A 20,327-nucleotide genomic window follows, 5' to 3' on the forward strand; every position below is an offset into this window, starting at 1 on the left:
TGCAGCACCTGTTCCTGGGGAAGGTGGAAAAGAAGGATCATCGTGCTGCCGTTCTCCCGCGGGCCAGTTGCAGCGGCGGTAAATATTATACTGCGGGGTCTCCAGCTGGCCGCTCTGCAGTCCCGTTCATGTCCAGCCTATACCGGCAGCAGCAGGGGGAGGGAGGCAGCCCCATTTGGCTTGGGGGTTGCCATCCGGCGCTCGTTGCTGCTTTCTGCGGAAGGTAGGAGAGGGGGAGTCACACTAACGGAGCATTGCGCTGCCGTTCTTGTGTCCCGGTGAAATGACAGTGATGCTGATTTCATTAGCCCTGAATGCGCCTCGAAGCCCAGTCCCACAAGTGTATTAAAGTCACTAACCCAGTGGTGCCTAAGGAATACAATTCTGTCAGGCAGCCAGATACACTAATGGCACTAAACAGCAGAGATGAACAGATCTACAGGTGGCATAGGGAAGCAAAACCTCATTCACGAGGATCGCAAGCAAACTAAAGAAGCAGGCGCATAAATGACTACACCTCCAGGCATCCCTTAAGAGCCAACCCTAAATATCCTAGGAACAGTGGTCAGATAGCATGTGCCATCTTTGCAAGCTCAATGGCACATGAATCAAAGACTGGGAGCTTCAGTTATTCTAGGTGTGCAACGAGGGACCACACTCAGTGGTCCCTGAAAAATGTGTTCATGCCATCCCCTTGTGTACTGAGTGAGTATAGCAAATGAGTCTGACAGTCTAAAAGAAGATTTGAGGAGACAAGTTACATACGAGTCTAGAAGGAAAATTTGTGCATTCTCTTATGACTGCTTGTCACGCACTATAGTGGACAATCCCCTAGACCTCAGCTTACTTGGGGGAAGGGGGTACGCTGCCTTCCACATGATCATTCCTGCCCGGACAACACCTTGCAGCAAGATATTTGCTGAGTATTCAATCCATGAACCACCCATACTTGGAAGTAATCCACATTTAACCCTGGGCATGACAACTCAAGATGAAGTTAACATAACTTCCCACAAGCATCTCCAACAAATATCTGGACTTCCTACTGTTCCAGCCTCATCAATCCAGAAATGACAAAAAATGGATAGTGCCTTTGGCTTAAATTATTTAACATATGTGTAATTTACATATGTACAAAGCTCATTGGTATATAGGGTCTTGTATCGTTGCTAACCTCACTAATTAATTGACAGCATGCTTTTGCTCCACTGCTAGGTTCCTGCTACATAAATACAAAGACTGATATATGCATTAACAAATACTGAAACACAACATAATGAAATGGCCATCACTATGAAGTGCACTGTCCTTGTCCTTGACACTCCCCTGGCCCTGATAACATTGAAATCATGGATGGCACTGCAGGCATGCCGGATGAATCCAACCACCACAGTACTGGTGATAAACATCAACCCACCTGCAAATCCTGACTTCAAAGTATTCAACTCTTGAACCACAAACAAATCTCATACAAATCCAAGTGCTGCTGCTAAGCTGCCTCTGCCTACTCGTTTCCCACTGCTTGTTGTCAATACTCAGTAAGTCTGTATGTATCTACATTGTGCGAAATGATGCATGTCTAAATATGCAGTTAATTAAACCTCCAGTTTTCTAGTAAAACTGAATTACTGTATCGCGAAATGATGCATGTCTAAAAAGTGTGTCACGAAGATGAAAGGTTTGGAAAGCACTGTTCTAGGGAGATGATTTTTAAACTGTGTGTTTGAAAATGCCACTTTTAGAAAGTAGGCCTTTTCTTTTTAAACCATTCTGTGTACCTCTACTGTTTATGTATTGAATGTCTGGTTTTTTCTAGTGACAGGGGCTGGGGATGTGCATTCACTGTAGACAGCCACAAGGGGGGTTGAGGTGTGTCCTGAATTTTCTGGGTGACTCCTAGCTGAGCTGAATAGACTGTGGCTACATTTAGAGTTGTGGGAGGAGTTTCACTAGCTCCTGAATAGGCAGTCTGCAGGGTGACAGTAGCTGCTAACGATGAACGCAAGATTATGAGGTGCCTTTTACCAATTTTACATTTCCATTCCTTAACTTTAATCTTTTTTATTTATATCTTACCTTATTGATATATTGTTGGGGGCTTGAGGGCATTTTGGTTGTTTCGGGTGTGGGAGTCTTTTCTGCTGCTGTTTACTAGTAGCTTTGGGGTTTTCTCCTCCTCCCCCGTCCACCTCAGCACCTGCTTGCTGTTTGAGTAGAGGGAGGGGTCATCAGTTTCACTCCTTTCTGGTCTTCCTGCCATCTTTTAAGGGGGGTAGTATAGTAGTATATTCCATTCCGCGTCCTTCCAGCATAAAAACAGGACAATGGCGCCGACGCACAACTAATAGTAGCTGCTAACGAGACATTTCTTAATTTTTAACTATTCTTGATTTTTATCTTTTTTTATCTTTATATTACCTTGTGTTTGCATTGTTGGGGGCTTGAGGGTAATTTTGGTTGTGTCGGGTGTGGGAGTCTTTTCTGCTGTTGTTTATCAGTAGCTTTGGGGATTTCTTCTCCTCCTGGTGCATCTCAGCACCTGCTTGCTGTTTGTGTGGAGGGAGTGGTCTGCTGTTTCACTCCATTCTGGTCCTCCAGCCATCTTTGAAGGATGGCAGTATTGTTGTTTTTCCCATACGGCGCCTTTCGGCATAAAACAGGACCATGGCCTTGACGCACAGTGGACGCGTCGCTGGTGCACCTTTGGCGCACCAAAGGCAAGCCTATCTGCACCTGGATCGCGCTTAGTGCACGTCGCCCTGGTGGTTTCTCCACTCAACCCCATAGGGTTTATAGATACTCCAAATACACGCTACAAGAACTTAATTCAGGTAGGACATGTAACGGTCCGGCTCTATCTTCCGTGGACTGGGATAATTTACTGGCCTATCTAGGATGTAACATAAGCCGTCTCACTTTGAAAGTAAAAACCCTTCACTCACCAGACGAAAAAGGTTGTTCCTGACATTAGCAGGTACTGTGCGCTCTTATTAATGCGCGGTCCCGGGTGAAGCATGCCAAGGATTTTGTGGAATTTTTTGAGGCACAGCTCTTAGACTTGGCATTTATCACCGAATCCTGGGCAGACGTTGCAGCCGGGCCTGACCTAGCGGTAGCGGTTCCTTCACGCTTCCTCATCCACAGACTTGACAGGATTGGAAAAAAAAGGAGGATTCATCGCCATAATATATCTCCAGTCCTTTATAGACTCCTTTACAGGACTTACTAGCCCAAAAGAATGAGAGGCTCTGGCTTTTAAATTACAGCTCTCAAATCACTATTCCTTTAATGGAATACCCTTATATCATCCTCCAGGGCCCTGTTCCGTCTTTTTTCCTATTTTATCTCAGTTTTTAGATTTAAAAATAGATGTATCTGACTTCACGATTGTGGGTGATTTTAATATGCACTTAGAAAACCCTGAGAACATGGAAGCGGCATATCTTACAGACATGTTGCTTAGTCTAGGACTAGAACAGCGGGTCAAAGAACCTACGCATCAAGCAGGCCATTGACTTGATGGCATTTTCTCCGACTGCCCGTACTTGTCAACATCAGCAGCCCTGCCCTTGCTATGGTCTGATCATCGATCAGTTATGTTTGACATCAAATTAGCCTCCCTCATTGCATCGTACAATACACATCGACCAGTAAGGATCTCCCGCAATTGGCATTTTATAAAGGAGATAGATCTCGATGCCATCCTATCTGAAACACAGCCCTCCATAATGACAGATCCAAATAAAGCGGCTAGTCTATACCAGGGATGGCAGGACAAAGCAACAGAGAAGCTAGCACTGGCTAAAGTCCGCAGGAGGAACCGGGACACTCCCTTTGAAGCCTGGTTCACAGAAAATTTAAGACTGCATAAATAAGCATGTCATAGGCAGGAAAGAAAATGAAGAAGCCATTATGAGAACTCATTAAAAGAGGAATACAAACTTATTTTAGGCATGTATAAAGACTAGATTTTAAAAGAGGTATCCAAAGATTTCACCCAGAAAATAGAAGCAGTGAAAAACTCCACAAAATCACTCTATGCTACTGTCAAACAGTTTTCTAAACCTCCAGAAAAGGTGAATCATGGTATGGACCAAACCTTCTGCAATTCATTGGCTTCCTTTTTTCAAAACAAGGTTAAGTCCATTTTTAATCTCATTTCCTCTAACCCCCCTAACCCCTTGATTGATCAAAATGGTTCCCTTTAAAAACAAGCATTTACAATGCAACGGTTTCGCCTTTGCAAAAGTTAGAACGATTGGCATTGTAAATGACATAATTGTTATTTATGTGTTGGTTTTGAAAACAGATAAATAAACGGCATTGTAATTTACAATGCCAATAGCTTAATCTCTCGCAAATGCCACACACAAAGACACAGCACTACACACACACAGAGCCCCCCCACACACAGAGGCACACACACTCACACAGAGCCCCACACACACAGAGCCCCACCACACACACACACAGAGCCACAGAGCCCAACACACACACACACGGAGCCCAACACACACACACAGATCCAGGCAGAGATCTTTGTGCACACAGCCAGTCACTGGACTGCACAGTCATATGCAAAAAACATAATTTATCTCAAAGATGCAAGTTCTCAAAAGTGCAGGCAGTATTTACATATATATGGTCACTCCAGGTGTGAAAATCACAAGGCCAAGAGAGTAACCCTTGGGCTTAACCAAACATTTTATGGAAAACACGAAGCGCATCTCAAGTGCAAGTCACGATGAAGTTATAAATAGAAAATATTCCTTTCTAGATTGCACCTTTGCCAGATCCAATAGAACTTCCGTGATTACATCTGACCTATGCAAGCTGGTGCTATGGTTATTTTTTAAATCTTATTTTTTTACTGCCATGATGGTCCAGAAAAATAAAAAGATGAAAAAAAAGAAAATACACCACAAGCTAAACATGGTGACCGTACACTTGCAATTAAAAAATTATATTAAACAAATGTACCCTTGCATATAATTCTGATAGAACAGTGTCGTCCAAGTGCTCTCTAGCAGGCAAAGGTACTCTGAATAGGTACAGAATTGTATTTTTAGTTTTAATGCAGATCACAGAAAATATGATTCTTATTTGCGCAAAAGAGGGCACTATCGACTTAGAATATTTAGACAGGTTTAAACAACAAGGAGGAAATGCCGCAACTCATAGTGCCGACCTGTCCCCTACACCATGCTTTATGATGTAGTGTGAAGACGCCAAACCTGAATGGTAGGGCTACAGCCCAATAAAAGAAGAGGTGAAACACAAGGCATATATGTATAAATGTATGTATTTTTTAAGATGTTCTTTTATTACATGAGGCTTGTGTTGTGAACAATTTAAGCTGCCTCTATGCACTACCTAAAAAAGAAAATCGTTGTCAGGCACACACAAAGCGGACTACAACAGGCGCACACAACAGACAACAGCTGAAATAAGACACTGGGCTGAGCCCCAAAATACGCGGGGCTGCAGTATAGTGGGTATAGGAGAGAACGGGCGGGTGAAGGGCGCGGGTGTTCCCAATACTGGTTAAGTGACCTGAGGCAGCCCCAGCCGTGAGAGAGGAGGATGGCTCCTTCCTTCAGCAGCAGAGGTTCCCTCCGCTGCTGACTCACCCCCAAGCGCGGCCGGGTACACAGCCAGTCTAAGGCAACGGCTGCACTCAGACCTCGGATCACGTGACTCGGTCCCTGCATACATGACAGCGAGAGCTGCGCCGGGTGTTGGAATAAAGGCATAAAAGAGAAATAAATTATTAAACTATAGAATTGAGGGGGCGTCTGTATAGCATGCCATGCAAATAATGGTTTTTCTTCAGTTTTAAACAGCGCGATCATGGCCCTACGGAATCAGAGTGCTTTACATGAGCACCCGATTCTTATATTACACGAGGACAGATTTTATTTTGTTAGGCACAGGCGATTAAGTAATTTGCTAGAATCATAGGTGGGAGAGATGACGCTGGAACTCAAACCCGGTACCCCACTTCCGAAGTCGGCTGCTCAGGCAGATAGAACTACTCTACAGTCTGTTTACCTTAAACATGCCAGAAACTCTTCCTTCGTCTATTCATCAATTTTTTGGTCACTAATAATCATTCTATAATGTTTATGGGACCTGTAGTTTAGTTTTTTCGAGTCTTTATAAAGGCCTACAATTCCCAGCATGCAAAGTACTGTTGGCGATAAAGTCGATACTGACTGAAGGTATCACACATAACCTGTGGAACTTGGCAAAAATGTAATTTTCTTTACAAAAAAGTCAAGGAGGGATCTATCGATCGAACACACTAGATTAGTCTAGATAGAGAAAATAATGTGGACACCAGCCCTCGTTTGTTTTAAGTTCATTGCTGCTGCTCCGCAGGGTGACTTCAAATAGCACAATTAGACATGTTCACACAAGTTTTGTGGTGGCAGGGCACATTTTCCGTTTCTCAGACCAGGCCAGGCAGCAGCATTGTGTCCGACCTGCTCATGCCTAACTCGTAACCCAACTGACGGTTGTTGCAGTACCAGACTTGTGCAGGTTTAGAACATTCAATTACAGACGTGCTCTGCATCGAGGACAATATGCCTGAAAATGCTAGGCTTTTTTACGAGCCCCTTGCGCCGCCACTTTTAACTTGGGCAAAAGTGGCGCACCCGCGGCGCAAGAGGCGTGTAAATAAGCCCCTCGGTTTTCTAACATCAATCATGTACTGCTATGTCTCTTTAAACAGAACCAGGAAACCTCTATTGCCACACCTGCAGTGCTCACATGGAAGATAGGGGCCACGGGGCTGAAACACAGTTTAATGTAGAATAAGTGATAACATCAAATAAAAAGTGTCCCAAAACACCGTGAATGTAATTGTGGTGTAACTTTGTATCATCTTGTCTCGTCATTGAGATGACTTCGACAGTATGCCTTCGATTACAGAAAACTGTAATCACGTTAGCGCTGCGAGGCCACCCTAATAGGAGAATGCATGATACATCTACCTTTAATTATCATATCAGAAATCTCTGATGTCACGAGAACAATGAAACTCCAATCATGAGTACTGTTATGGATCAAGATTAACGAGAGCAGCAAAGAAACAGGTGTAACATTGTGGGGCAGGGCGCAACTATTTAAGCCTGGCTCTCGCGCCCCAAATCTTCACCTGACCCCTTTCTCACGCACGTGCACGCACTTTGCTCAACACGCCGCCCCGAGGAGAACTTACCTCGGTAGCTGGCTCCTGGCTTGTAAAACTCGGGGTCTCCCTCCACCCTCAGGCTGAATTTGTTGTACCCTTCCCTCTGGGTGCCCTGGACGCGCAGGATCCGGCTGCAGTACCCCTCGGACTTGGAGGCTTTTTCCACAGTATCGTCTGTAAACCCAAATGCCGCCCGAGAGGCAGTGAGAGCCAGGAACTGCAGGAGTATGGTCTGCCACGCATATGCCCTCCCATGGTATCCGCAAACTTCTGGTCACAGCATGGACCTCGCTGCAGCGGTGGTCCCTCAGAAGCAGCTGGGAGCTGGGTGGGCGCAGCCGGTGCTCAGCAGGCGGCCGGCAGGAGGGATCGCCGCCGGAGGGTCTGCACAGCAGCAGTACCGAGAGCAGCAGCTGGGAGAGACTCACTCTGCTTAACTCTGATCTCCGCCAGATCCCCGACTCACGAACTGTTCTGTTTCAGAGTATGCGATTAGCAGCTCCCAATGTTTACTTTGCTGAGCAGAATTCACAGGGTTTGGTGAAATAACAGAGCAGCGCGGGGGCACAGGACAGTCTCCGTACAGCCAGAAAAGATGCGGGCTGCATGGGCTGAGCTAACAGACTCGAAATGAATCCGCCACATTCCCTGCCAAAGTCTATAGTTACCACAGTGGTGGCGGGCACGAGGAATGCCCCGTCTTAAGTCCGCGGCAGACACTGCAAACATGCGTGCAGGTGGCGAGGCAGCGTCCATAACGCGCACGGAGGGCAAGTGCAGACTCTGCACTGTGACTTAATGAGTCCACCACTTTAAGACAAGCCCGCCCTTAAATGTATGTCACTGAGAAACAAGCAGCACTTCAAACGATCGGGAAAGCGATCATATTGTAAAACAAGACAGAGCGCGACGGAGGAGAGCTCGGGGGCGTGTTTTTCGCGGTCTCCCCTTCCCATTGGCTGGAAGGTAAAATTTCAGCCAATGGGAAGAGGAGAGGGCGGGATTTAAAAAAAGACACGGAAACGCCCCCAAATCGCGTTTTCAGGGGAAAGCGTGATTGACAGCCAGTCTCTTCCAATGGCTAGCCTCCATTTATGGAGCTAGCCAATGGAAGACAAGGCGGGACCAAAGCCCCATATGTAGAGACAAAAGATTTCGGCTCCGCCCACCCACTGCTCACGCAGTGGGACGGTAGCCGAAACCTAAAAATGAATGAACGGTCCTTCTAACTGCTTTTTCTGAACTCTCTCAGGAGCAAATCAAAACTATCCTTTTTCAAACAAAGTCAGGGTCCCCATTGGATCCATGCCCACCCACAACAAGTCATTTAGCAGCAGACACCATCTCAGGCTACCTAACGGAAATCCTTAGTCTAATGATTAAGTCAGGAAAATTTCCCAGTGACTGGAAGCTAGCATACAGCCTTCCATTACTTAAAAAAAGCTAATCTAGATCCCACAGATCCTGGGAACTATCATCCTATTTCCAAATTGCCCATTCCTGACAAAATAATTAAAAAATCTAAAAATTCTCAGTTGACAGCTTTCATTGAGGACCAGAGCCACCTAGAGACATGCCAATTCGGATTTAGGAAAAATCACAGTACAGAATTGGCTCTGATAAATGTCTCGGAGCAGATCGGATTCATGCTGGATATGGGCGGTTATGCAGTGCTGGTCCTGTTAGACCTTGCAGCTGCATTTGACACTGTAAACCAAAAAAATAGGTTGGAGGACATTGGGGTAAAACACAAACTCCTTGCTTTTTTAAAATCATTCTGTCAGACAGAATTCAGTTTGTTGCAGTTGATGATTTTAAATCTTCCTCCTTCTGACTTTCTTGTGGCATCCACAGGGTTTGTCTCTTAACCTAACCCTTTCTAACAATTTGTAGCCCTATTGGCCAAACTTGTTAGATCTTTTGGGTTCTCTGCTATTCATACACAGATGACACCCAATTAGTGATCTCAGTATGATTCCATTTTACAGAGGCAGCAAACCGTTTTACAGCTGTATTAGGAGATCGTAAAATGATGGCCCTACATTGTTTAAAGTTGAATTCAGGCAATACCAAGGTATTGCTCTGTGGAAAGGTTCCCTCTTTTTGGTCCCAAGATTGCGAGCCACCTGAACTTGGCCAACTTCCGTTGCCAGTCACAAAGGTAAAAAACCTTGGAGTTATCTTTGATAATCAACTGACCTTTGAAGAACACGTTAATGCAATCACGTCTGCCTCCTTTTTTTCCCATAAAACTATTAAGAAATACCCCCCCCCCTTTATTTAGAAAGATCTGCAAAAAACGGTAATCTCCGCGCTGATATTTCTCAAAAATCGACTATACAAATTCTCTTTTAGCAAATATTAGACAGAAAAGTCTCAATAAGCTGCAGATCTTACAGATCTCAGCTGCTCACCTTCTACTTGGCATATCCAAAAGAGAATCAGTCTCAGCTGCCCTTCCGCTTCTCCACTGGCTACCCGTTGAGAAGCATAAACAGTTTAAGTCCCTGTGCATTGCGATCACGGCTCTTCATGTGGAAGGCCCTAAATTGTTCAAGCTTTGGTTTCATTTGTACATTCCCACTAGATCTCTCCGCTCAGAATCAGCATGTAATATCATGTAATTTCATTGTCCCTAGAGCAAAAAGAACACACTGGGGCTTGAGAAGTTTCATAAGCAGCAATTCTCCGCTCTGGAACAGCCTCCCCTTACTCCTAAAAAAGGAAACAGACCTCCTCTCTTTTAGGGAAAAACTAAAAAGGTGAGTCCTCAAATTATAGGGAGTTTCTTACCCTCGGCCAGTCTCTTGGCCTTGGCCAGCCATGTTAGAAAGCTTGCACACCTGGACACCCCCCCGGTAGTAGTGCACGTTTATTATAAATATCATTTCAATGCTGTCTCCACCCCCTGTAGTGATGCAGCACCAGAGAGGACTGAACTGCTTTGAACAGAGCTCAGAGCCCCTTGCCACAAAGAGAACAGAGAGAAAATGGGGTATAAGTATTGGACCTTAAATCCCAGAGAATTAGATCACTTCTGAACTCTAGAGGAACCTTTGCCAAGGAGAAGGGCTGGACAGGTGTAAGGAGAAGCACTGCCCGTCTGCTGTGTACTTTGCTGGGTTGGCCTGCAGTTGCTGCTTCTGCCAAGAAGAGGAAACACACTGGGACTTTGATGTGAACTTACGTAAATAAGAATCTCCAAGGGCCTGTGTGTGCTGGCCTCCTGTTTTGAAGTCTCAAGGACACAAATACTTCATCTAGAACCCACTGACCAGCACCTGGACTCCTCTGTGGACTCCTGTGTTAAAAAGGGTGTCAATTCAGGTTACTGAACCCAGATAATTGGTTGGTTGGTGTTGCAAAGTGCCTGTTGTGCATGTCATTGTTCAATTATCAGAGCACAGAATTGGGGTCCAGCAGGACTCAATAACCCTTTTAACAGATGAAGAAAAGGGTTCCACAGCCAACTGAAAATATCCATAACTTACACGAAAGTTTGGTTTCACTATTAAAGGTTAAAAAAGAAAAAGCCTTTCCACAGAAAACTTATTCTAGCCAGAGCATAGCATTAGTATTGTCATATTTTTAGAAAATGAACCGTAAAGACATTGTAGTAGAGTGGGAGGGAAAAAATAAATAGTACCTTATTCATAGTGTGAGCAGCGGGTGACGGCCACAAAATAAGTTTAATTAATCACTGCTTGGTCCATGATCCACTTGAAAGAACAGATCTGACGCAGGGCCGCTGTTGCCCCATTAAAAAGCAACAAAGAAGAGTGAAGATGGAATGAGCCAATTGTAAGTAAGGGCGAGCTCCAAGGCCTTTACTGTGCACTATACCCCTCAGAGCAACAGTGTATGTGTGGTCTTAGGCGAGATCTAAACATTTTTAAAGAATAAAGTAATACTATCACAAAATACATGGCATTAGGCTACAAAATTTGCCTTTTATTGTCACCTAGTTTAATCAAAACTTCTGCATAATTTGGTCGTCCTCTGGTGCATAATTCTAGTTGCTCTGGCTATTAGTCAACCAAGAGATGTCAGCTGTCATGTGAACCTCGCTTAGATTTTTATAACATATGAGCAGCATTAAAGTATATTTTAACAGAAAAGTGAAGTTTTTGCAGAGAGCAGATCCTACATTTTATGTTTTTTTAAGGTACTCTTAAAAGGGACCATAAACGATATGGAAGCACAGGTAATTGCCTTGCTAAGACAAGTTATGTCGAGCAGGAAAACTGAGTTTGAAATAATGTTTCCTGGTTTTACAGTATACAATTTAGCCACCAGACGAAAGGGAGGGGGCTTAGTGACTGACCAAAGGGCTTGGGTGTCAAAAGCTACATGAAGTCTTGTCTCACAGTTCCAAGAGGACTTTGCCCAGAGCCTGAGCTAAGCATCTGCCTGTGGTCTGCAATGGCTCTCCCACCTCTAGAAAAGTAATCTTCCGAATGTCCAAAAGAACGACATTTTGATGCAGGATCAGCTTCGATAATCATAGTTCAAATTACATCTGGATTGCCACTTGCCAACTGTCAAGGACATGATGTATTACTTAGAGTGTATAAGAACAAATCATCCTGCATTCACACAGCTCACACTACAATCACACATTTTCACTAGTCATCCTGCCCTCACATGGACTCACCTTTTACACTCCCGATCCACTAACAAGAGCACACTGGTCATTAAGTTCTCACGTTGGCACATCATTCACACCTCTAACTCTGCACTTAAACAGGCATTCCTTTTACCCTATGTTCACACTGCTCACCCTGCACTAACACCACTCACTACCAATCAACACTTACCCGCCACATGTAAAACTACCCAACTCTTCTGAACATTCACACATGCCTACAAATGCACCCATAGAATACCTGATCTTCCTGTGGTATGAAATGCCTATTCAGTTCCATCCGTAACTACAGGTCCAGTGCAAGAGGGCAGAGTGCACTAACACTGTGGGATGGTACTGGAAAGGAGATTCATCTGAAGCTGTGAGAGCTGGTTTGAGAGCCTGAATCAGTCTTAAGTTGTGGGGATTAGTCAAGAGGGAGTGATGAAACTAGCCGAAGGGATTAGGAAGGGGAGCAGCACAACAGGCTAAGGATGAAGCACTGCAATTGAGGTTCTGAGCTGGTGTGAGAGTTATCTGGAAATGCAAGCTAAGGGTGTGGTGCAGGTCAGGAAAAAATTACAGCTCAAGGGACACTTGTTGACCCTGCACTTAGCTCTACTGGCCTTCATAACAGCTGGTGTGAAGAAAGGTGGGTTGGGGCTCACCTTTGGCAAGACATGCTATTTATGCTACTTCTGAAGCAATGATGTAGATTAAAATTTGACCCCATAGGTGATGGCACCAGAGGGGAGAGCATTCTGAGGCTGCAGCTGTTATTTGAAATAAGAGCAAGCCACGGAGGAGCAGGTGAAATTGGGGGGAGTAAACTGAGGCTGTAGATTGGTGTAAGATGAAGGACTGGCGTGAGGCTGTTGTGACACAGGACCACATGCTAAGGCTGCAGTGAACAACACTTCTGGAGTGCCAGGAAAGTTGGGAAAAACAAACTTTTTTTGTTCTGAATGTCACTAATGCAAACAGGGAAGAGAGAACAAACAGACTCAGATACCACTGCATCATCACACTGGACATATCAGCCATTTTGTATGGACTCTGTATGCTGCAGGGGTTTTCTGCTCATGCAGTGGCTGCCTCTCACTTAGAACCAAGTAACCTGCCCTCAGGATTGTAAAGTCGGGAGTAGTCAGGACTATGCAGAATGGGAGCAGTGCACATGGCCTGCTTGAGATCATCAAATGCCTTCTGACAGCTAAATATCCACTTGGGTATTCTTTTTGATGTGAGATCATTCAAGAGAGTCACTATAAACGCATATCCTTTCACAAATCTTCAGTAGTTCCCAGGCAGGCCCAAGAAAGCTCTGACCTGGGTCTGGGTAGTTGGAGCAACCCAGTCCATTAAGGTCTGGATTGTGCTCTGTAGTGGTTGAACCTGGCCTCCACCCACAAGGTGGCCCAAGTACACAACTTTGCTCTACCCTATCTGGCACTTAGTAGACTTGATAGTGAGGCCTGCTTTCTGTAAAGCCTCCAAAACATTCTTCAGGTGGAACAGGTAATCCTTCCAGGTGGAGACTAAAGACAGCTATACCACCAATATATGTTGCAATATAGGCTTCCAGGCCTGTAAGAACTTTGTTCACCAGCCTTTGGAATTTGGCAGGTGCATTCTTCAAACCAAGGTGCATCGCAATGAATGGATAATGCCAACTAGGGGTTGAAAATGCTGTTTTTGGTTTGGCATCCTCAGCTAGTCGGATTTGCCGATAGCCAGCACTGAGGTAAAATGTGCTCAAGAACTTGGCTGAGGCCAAAGTGTCAATAAGCTCATCAGCCTTTGGAATTGGATGAGCATCAGTCCCAGTGTCTGCATTGAGCCCCCTGTAGTTCACACAGAAACCCATCTCTCTTTTATCACCATAGGTGTGGGGTTTGGGTACCAGGACCACTGGACTGGTACAAGGGCTATTTGAAGGTTCAATCACTCACATTTCCAGCATCTTTTGGTCCTGATACAATCTGTGACATTGTCAGGCTGCCTGTAAACCTTATCTTTAACAGGTAGACTCACACCTATGTCCACTTCTTGGGTACACCAGGTGGTCTAACTAGGAGTCAGAGAGAACATATGCTTATATTGATTGAGGGCCTTCCTGCAATCAATCTGCTGTTGGTCAGTGAGGCTGCCTGCCAAGGCTACACTATCAACTGATCCGTCATCATGGTGCTGAGAAAGGAGATCAGGGAAAGGGTCACTCTCTTCTTCCTGTACCCCATCAGTTGCCATGAGAAAGCCCTGTCAACAAAAGGTTTTAGCCTGTTCACATTGAGCACACTGTGGGGCCTCCTAGGAGTGCCAAGGTCCACCAAGTAGGTGACCTCACCTTTCTGCACAATTATAGTATAGGGTCTACTACACTTGTCTTGGAGAGCTGCTGGGGCCACAGGCTCCAGTACCCACACATTCTGCCCTAGCTGTGTAAATAGTCAGGACAGTCTTTTGGCAACCTTGAGGCAAGTCAAGAATTACAGAAAGCTTGCTTTCTGTAATTCTTGACGTGCCTCAAGGTTTTTGCTGGCTTTGTTCATGTACCCAGCCATCCTGGAGCGGAGACCAAGTACATAGTCCACAATGCCTTGTTTAAGTGGTTTGAGAGGTAACTCCCATCCCACCTTCACTAACCAAAGGGGAGCCCTAACTGGATAGCCAAGAAGAAGTTCAAAAGGGCTGTAGCCAACCCCCTTCTGTGGGACCTCTCTGTAGGCAAAGAGAAGGCAGGGCACCAGAACATCACATTTTCATCAAAGCTTTTCTGGGAGACCCATGATCATGCCCTTGAGGGGTTTTTTTAACCTTTCAACTAACCCATTGCATTGATGGTGTGTTGAACTTATAGTGCACTCCACACTCCTTCCATATTGCAGTGATATAACAACATGAAGTTTTGTACCTTTGTCAGTTAAGACCTCCGTAGAGAAACCCCCTCTGGAAAAGATTCGTAGGAGGGCCCTGGCCACCACAGGGGCTGAGGTGATTCTAATGGGTATTGCTTCTGGATACCTAGTGGCATGGTCCACCACCACTAGTATGTAACTGTGTCCAGATGCTGTAGGATGGTTCATGGGACCAATGATATAAATCCCAACCTTCTCAAAGGGAATCCCCACCACTTGTAGTATTATGAGGGGGGCCTTTGTGGTACCACCTGACTTACCACTGGCTTGACAGGGGGTGCAGGAGTGACAAATCTCCTTGGTGACATCAGACATGTGAGGCCAGTGAAAGTGAGGGACAAGCCTGTCCCGAGTCTTACTTTGGCCTAGGTGTCCTGCTAAGGGAATATCATGTGCCAAGGTGGGTAGGAAGCTCCTAAACGTCAGAGGTATGACCAACTTCCTGGTGATATGAGGTTTGGGGTCTCTACCCTCTGAGTAAAGGAGTCCCTCATCCCAATAGATCCTGTGGGATCCACTGACACTCCCAGCAGCCTCAGCAGCAGCTTTGCTGCTCCAACCTCAAGTCTGCCCAGGAAGAGTCCCCTGTCCCCAGAACTCAACCTGGTCAGGTTCAAGTTCATCGGAGTCAGTTCCTTCACAGGGACTGGGATCATCTCCCTCAAGAGACTGATCCTCACTCTGAGTCTGGGGGGAAGACACAGCCTTACCCCTCCTGCTCCTTCTCTTGGAAGGCCCCTGGTCTATTGTTCCAGGATCCAGGGCCTGTTCAGTGTTTGTCAGCTTGGCCCGGGACCTGGTCACAGCAAACACATCTGCAGAGATGCCCAGCATTGCTGCATGAGTCCTAAGTTCCAATTCTTCCCAGGCTGAAGTCTCCAAATCATTGCACAAAAAAATTCGACTGGTAGGTCTGAGCTAACCACAACTTTTTTAGGGTCAGTTACCCCTCCTTGAAGAAACAGAAACCTTCTAAGGGGTTCACTGATACACCTGGTCCTTCAAACCAACAAAGAAGAAATTGTCACGGAAGCTGTAATATAAAAACAATGCATTAATTAACCTCACATGAGGGAGACTGCGTCACACAATACCCTCAGGCCGCTGTATGAGACAGTCTAAGGAGTACAGAGAAAAGGGGCCTTTTATGGCCAGTTTATTGCTGAGTTAGCATGAAGGCTCAGAAAAGAGGCAGTACAAATGTGCACACAAATACATATATGGATGCATAAGAATTGCTTAGTCAACAGAGAGGAAGGAGAGACTAAACTGAACATATCAGTAAGAATAGCCTGACAGTCCAATACTAGGAGCAGGTGCATTCTACCAGCTAGGCCTTTCTGAGCATATGCACGGCTCTGGAAGAGAGAGAAAGTACCTGGTGAGAACATGGCTAACTAAAATGGCTGCCACGGGTACCTATGCTCTGGGTACATGGACTCCATATACTAGGGATGGACAAGGATACCCCAGTGTCCAATCTGGAGTGTACCTAAGTACATAACATAACAATGTATGGAGAAAACAGATAGACTGAGGTCCTGGTTAGCAGGAACCCAGTCAGACTAGTTGGAAACAGTATCACATTTAGTAAAAAGTGGGGGTAACCATAAGAAGCAGATCCTACTTTTGTACAACTACACATTAACTTAAGTACATTAAAGTTTCAACAAATAACAAATGGATCTGTGTCGTGTTTTGGAGTACTGGTGATTATCAGAAATATTGAAGTGGTTTTTATATTGGTATTCATTTTATCCAAAAAGGCCCTGCTTTCATTCTTTTCCTTTATTGCCTTTAGCACCAATGCTCTTGCACCATTCCTACATGTTCCCACTGTGCCCTTGACTTCCTTTGAAAACTTAGTATTAGGTGAATGACACTGAATATGTAGTTGGACACTCTGAGTATATATTCTTTCTGGCAGAGGGCATGTGTCAGACCTAGTTTAGGGGGCAGGGGGCATAAGGGGGCACAGGGCAAGTAGGAGTTACTGTGCCTCAGCCATGGGGCAGGGGTGGTTTGCCTCAGATGAGTCAGAGTTTGTCATGCTATGGCTTTGTAAACTGGGTCACATACAACCCCATCAACACTTGACTCTCAGTGGTAGCACTTTGGAGCATTCCCAAGCTTTTTAGGGAGGTAGTGTATGGGTATGGAAACTCAGATCACCCAGCAGAGCAATATCTGTTTGTCCAACCCAGTGCTTTATTTCGATGAGAAACATGCTTTAATAGACATGCTTGAAACGGTATACTGCAGCAGGTTCATTTATATGGACTGTCACTTGGGCTACTTGCATAGGTTAAACAGCAGCACGTTAGCAGTCTCGGGATGCACTTCGTAGATACTATAGCGGTGGCCTCCATGGGCACAAGCCTTGACTTTGACTGCAATGTTTAACAAAGACACACTTCTTGACTTCTGTGGTGATGTCAGCCACAGGAACAGCTCTGTTTCTCTGTGGCTACATTGACCATAGGCACAGCTCTTTAATTAAGCAGCAAGGTCAACTGTAATTGTTCTTATTGTATAGTGGCATGGCTGAATGTCTGCCTGCGATTCCTTTTTGGAACTTCACTTCTGGAGAGACTGCACCCACCCTCTTCAGACTCGTAGATCACACTCTGCTGTCTGGTTTCTCCTGGCGGACCATCCACTCTAGAGTGTGGTCGTTCCTGGCATTGCATGGACAGTCACACCTCCTGTGGCTTGATAAGCCCTTTCACTCTCTAAGCAGGCAGGCTGCCTTCCAGGCTCCTTCGGTCAGGGGTACTGCTCTTCCCATAAATAAAGACTCCCAGTGGTGCACTCTTTCCTCTGGGAAGCTTGCTGTCACATAGGGAAGCTTCCTCTATTGGAGCACGTGGGGAGTTGACCTCCCGCCCTCGAGTTGCCACATCACAATAAAATTATTGATGCCATACTTTAAATAAAAAATGACTTACCCTACCCCCAAATACCCTATGCCGAATTGCAGCTCTCTATACGTTATGCGCTGCTGTGAGCATCAGGTGTCTAAGAGGGTTTGGCCAATCCTTTGTAAAAAGACAGTGAGAGTAATGACTCACATAATGGGAGACAGTGTAAATGCACATATCATGTTGGTTGGGTGTCTTGTTCCATCCAGCATGACATGCACATTTAAAGCGTCCTGAATCTGTGCTGTATTAGGGAGCTCAGGGAACACAGACGCAATCCCCCAGTCTCCCAGGGAACTCTGGATTTCCCAGCTCCAACCAATCCCGGTGCTATTCTCATCCTGTTCACAGTTGCAAACAGTCTGAGATCAGTGCCTGGATTGGTTCTGGTGGCTCACCTGTAATCCCATAGACAATGGCACACATAGCTGCACAGGGGCAGGAGAACTACATGAGTGCTCAATCACTATGTGGCTTTATTTTTTAGCTACACAGTGATTGGCCTTGTATCAGCGACAGTCTTTCTGGCAGTTTTCAGTTTTGACTTCACACAGCAATGGCCGAATACACTGCAAGAGGACGAGATATGTGAGACAACTGCCAACATTTGCTGTAAAATTCCAAATTAAAGCCTCCATTCTCCAAAATGTTCTCATCGAGAGCCCCCATTACTGCTATATTGGCATGTGTACTTTTACACCTAGCCCCAGCACTTTCAAAAGTCACCTGCTGTGACCGATGACACAAATGCACCAGTTCTCAGAGTATTCTGCACAATACTCCCTTCCTTGGTGAAAATACTTGGAACTGAAGCAACAAGGATGTAAGTAGCCCCCATTCTTATACAATCAAAGCAGATAAGGAATGGAGATTCTCTGTATGCAATTTCAAAACAGGTTTGCCGTGGTTCTTTTGTCAAGTGTCCTCTATAGACTGTTCTCGAGACACAGCATTATGTAGAGTGGTGCTCTTTACAGTAGTGTAGTCTCCGGCCTGGAGTACCTACAACAGAGACACAAAAAGGAGTGAGGCTTCTGCAACTGTCTTTTTACCAGCCACGCTGAACAGTGATAAGGATGAAGAAAAAAGGCTAGACTCACCTAAAATATCTTGCTCTCCCTGAAAAACAGAGACACAAGTCCTACCCTGACCACCTACCAAATGGCAGTTGTTGGACTTGGCCCTTTTTGCAGGGTCATCCCAGACCTTTTTGCCTTCCTCCTGTATTTTTTCTGACCTGTTGTTGGTGGTTTTATGACTCTGGACACTTTATCACTGCTGTTCAGTGCAAAAGTGCATGTGCTCTCTATGGTAAACTTGTTAAGATTGGTCTATACCTGTTTGAAATATTTAATTTACACATCAGTCCCTTGTACTGTGGTATCCTGTATACCCGGAGTCAGTAAATTAAATGCTACTGGTGGGCTTGCAGCACTGCTTGCGCCACCCACCAAAGTAGCCTTTCAAACTTGACTCGGGTCTCTGCCACTGCAGGGCCTGCGCGTGCAATTTACTGCCGCTGTGACGTGGCATATAAAGTAGTTGCCATGTCAGTGACTCCCCTTTTACTACATATCAGTCACCCCTAACGTAGGCCCTAGCTAGCCCTATGGGCAGGGTGCGGTGTAGGTAAAAGGTAGGACATGTGCCTTAACTGTGTGGCATGTCCTGGTAGAAACAAACAGCCAATTTGGTTTCTCACTCACGTGAGGCTCCCCTCGCATAGGAATTCATTGGGGATTCCCTGATATTTGCCTCAGTGGTAATTCCTGACAAGGGAGGGGTAGCATGATCAAGGTTAGTATGTTTGGAATAGTGGTGATAAATGCTGCTTACTGCTGAAAGTGGATTTAATATTACTATTTTAGAAATGACACTTTTAGAAGTGGGCATTTCTATGTACTATGTGTGTTTGTGCCTGCCTATTGTGTATTGACTGTCTGGTTCTGACTGACGGGGAGAGGGGATGTGCATTCACTCCAGCCAGTCCCAGGGTGGTTGAGATGTGTCCTGCTCTGCTTGGGTGACTCTTCGCCAGGCTGAATAGACCTTGGCTGAATTTATAGTAGCGGGAGGAGTTTCCCCTGTCACCTTAATAGGCCTGGTCTACATTTGAAGTGGTGGGTGGAGTAGCACCTGTACCTGAATAGGGCTGTGCCTTCCTTCCACAATGATGGCTCTGCCCCGCTGTGGTGTGTCTGGGGACAAGGCTCACACTAACAATGAAAGTTGTTGTGCACTTGCATAGTACCTCCAGAACTGGTTTGGACAGGGCTCAGAGCCCTGTGCCAGGGGGCAGAACAAAGACTGCTAGTAGTATAACTACTGGGGCTGTTACCCCATCAAAGGTTAAGCTTGCTTTTAACAGGAGAAGAGACTGCAGGGGACCATAGAATTGCTGTGCTGGCAGGGGACTGCCACTGTGATTGTGCCTGGTATGCTGGGCTGCTGGAGAGCCTGCATCTATGCCGAAGGACCCTGTGGGCTGACCTGCTGCCTGCTCTCCTGGAACTGCATGCCCCAGTACTCTTCCACAAGCCCAGCATGAGGGGACTGCCCCTGGGCTGGAGAAGCCCGACGATGGGTGAAGTGTTTCACATTCCCCGCATGTGTCCCGGGGTTAAGTGCAGGCGGAGCACTTTTGTGTTAACTTTACCACAGAGCGC

This window comes from Lissotriton vulgaris, chromosome 5 (genome assembly GCF_964263255.1).
Source record: "Lissotriton vulgaris chromosome 5, aLisVul1.2, whole genome shotgun sequence".
Taxonomy (NCBI): Eukaryota; Metazoa; Chordata; class Amphibia; order Caudata; family Salamandridae; genus Lissotriton; species Lissotriton vulgaris.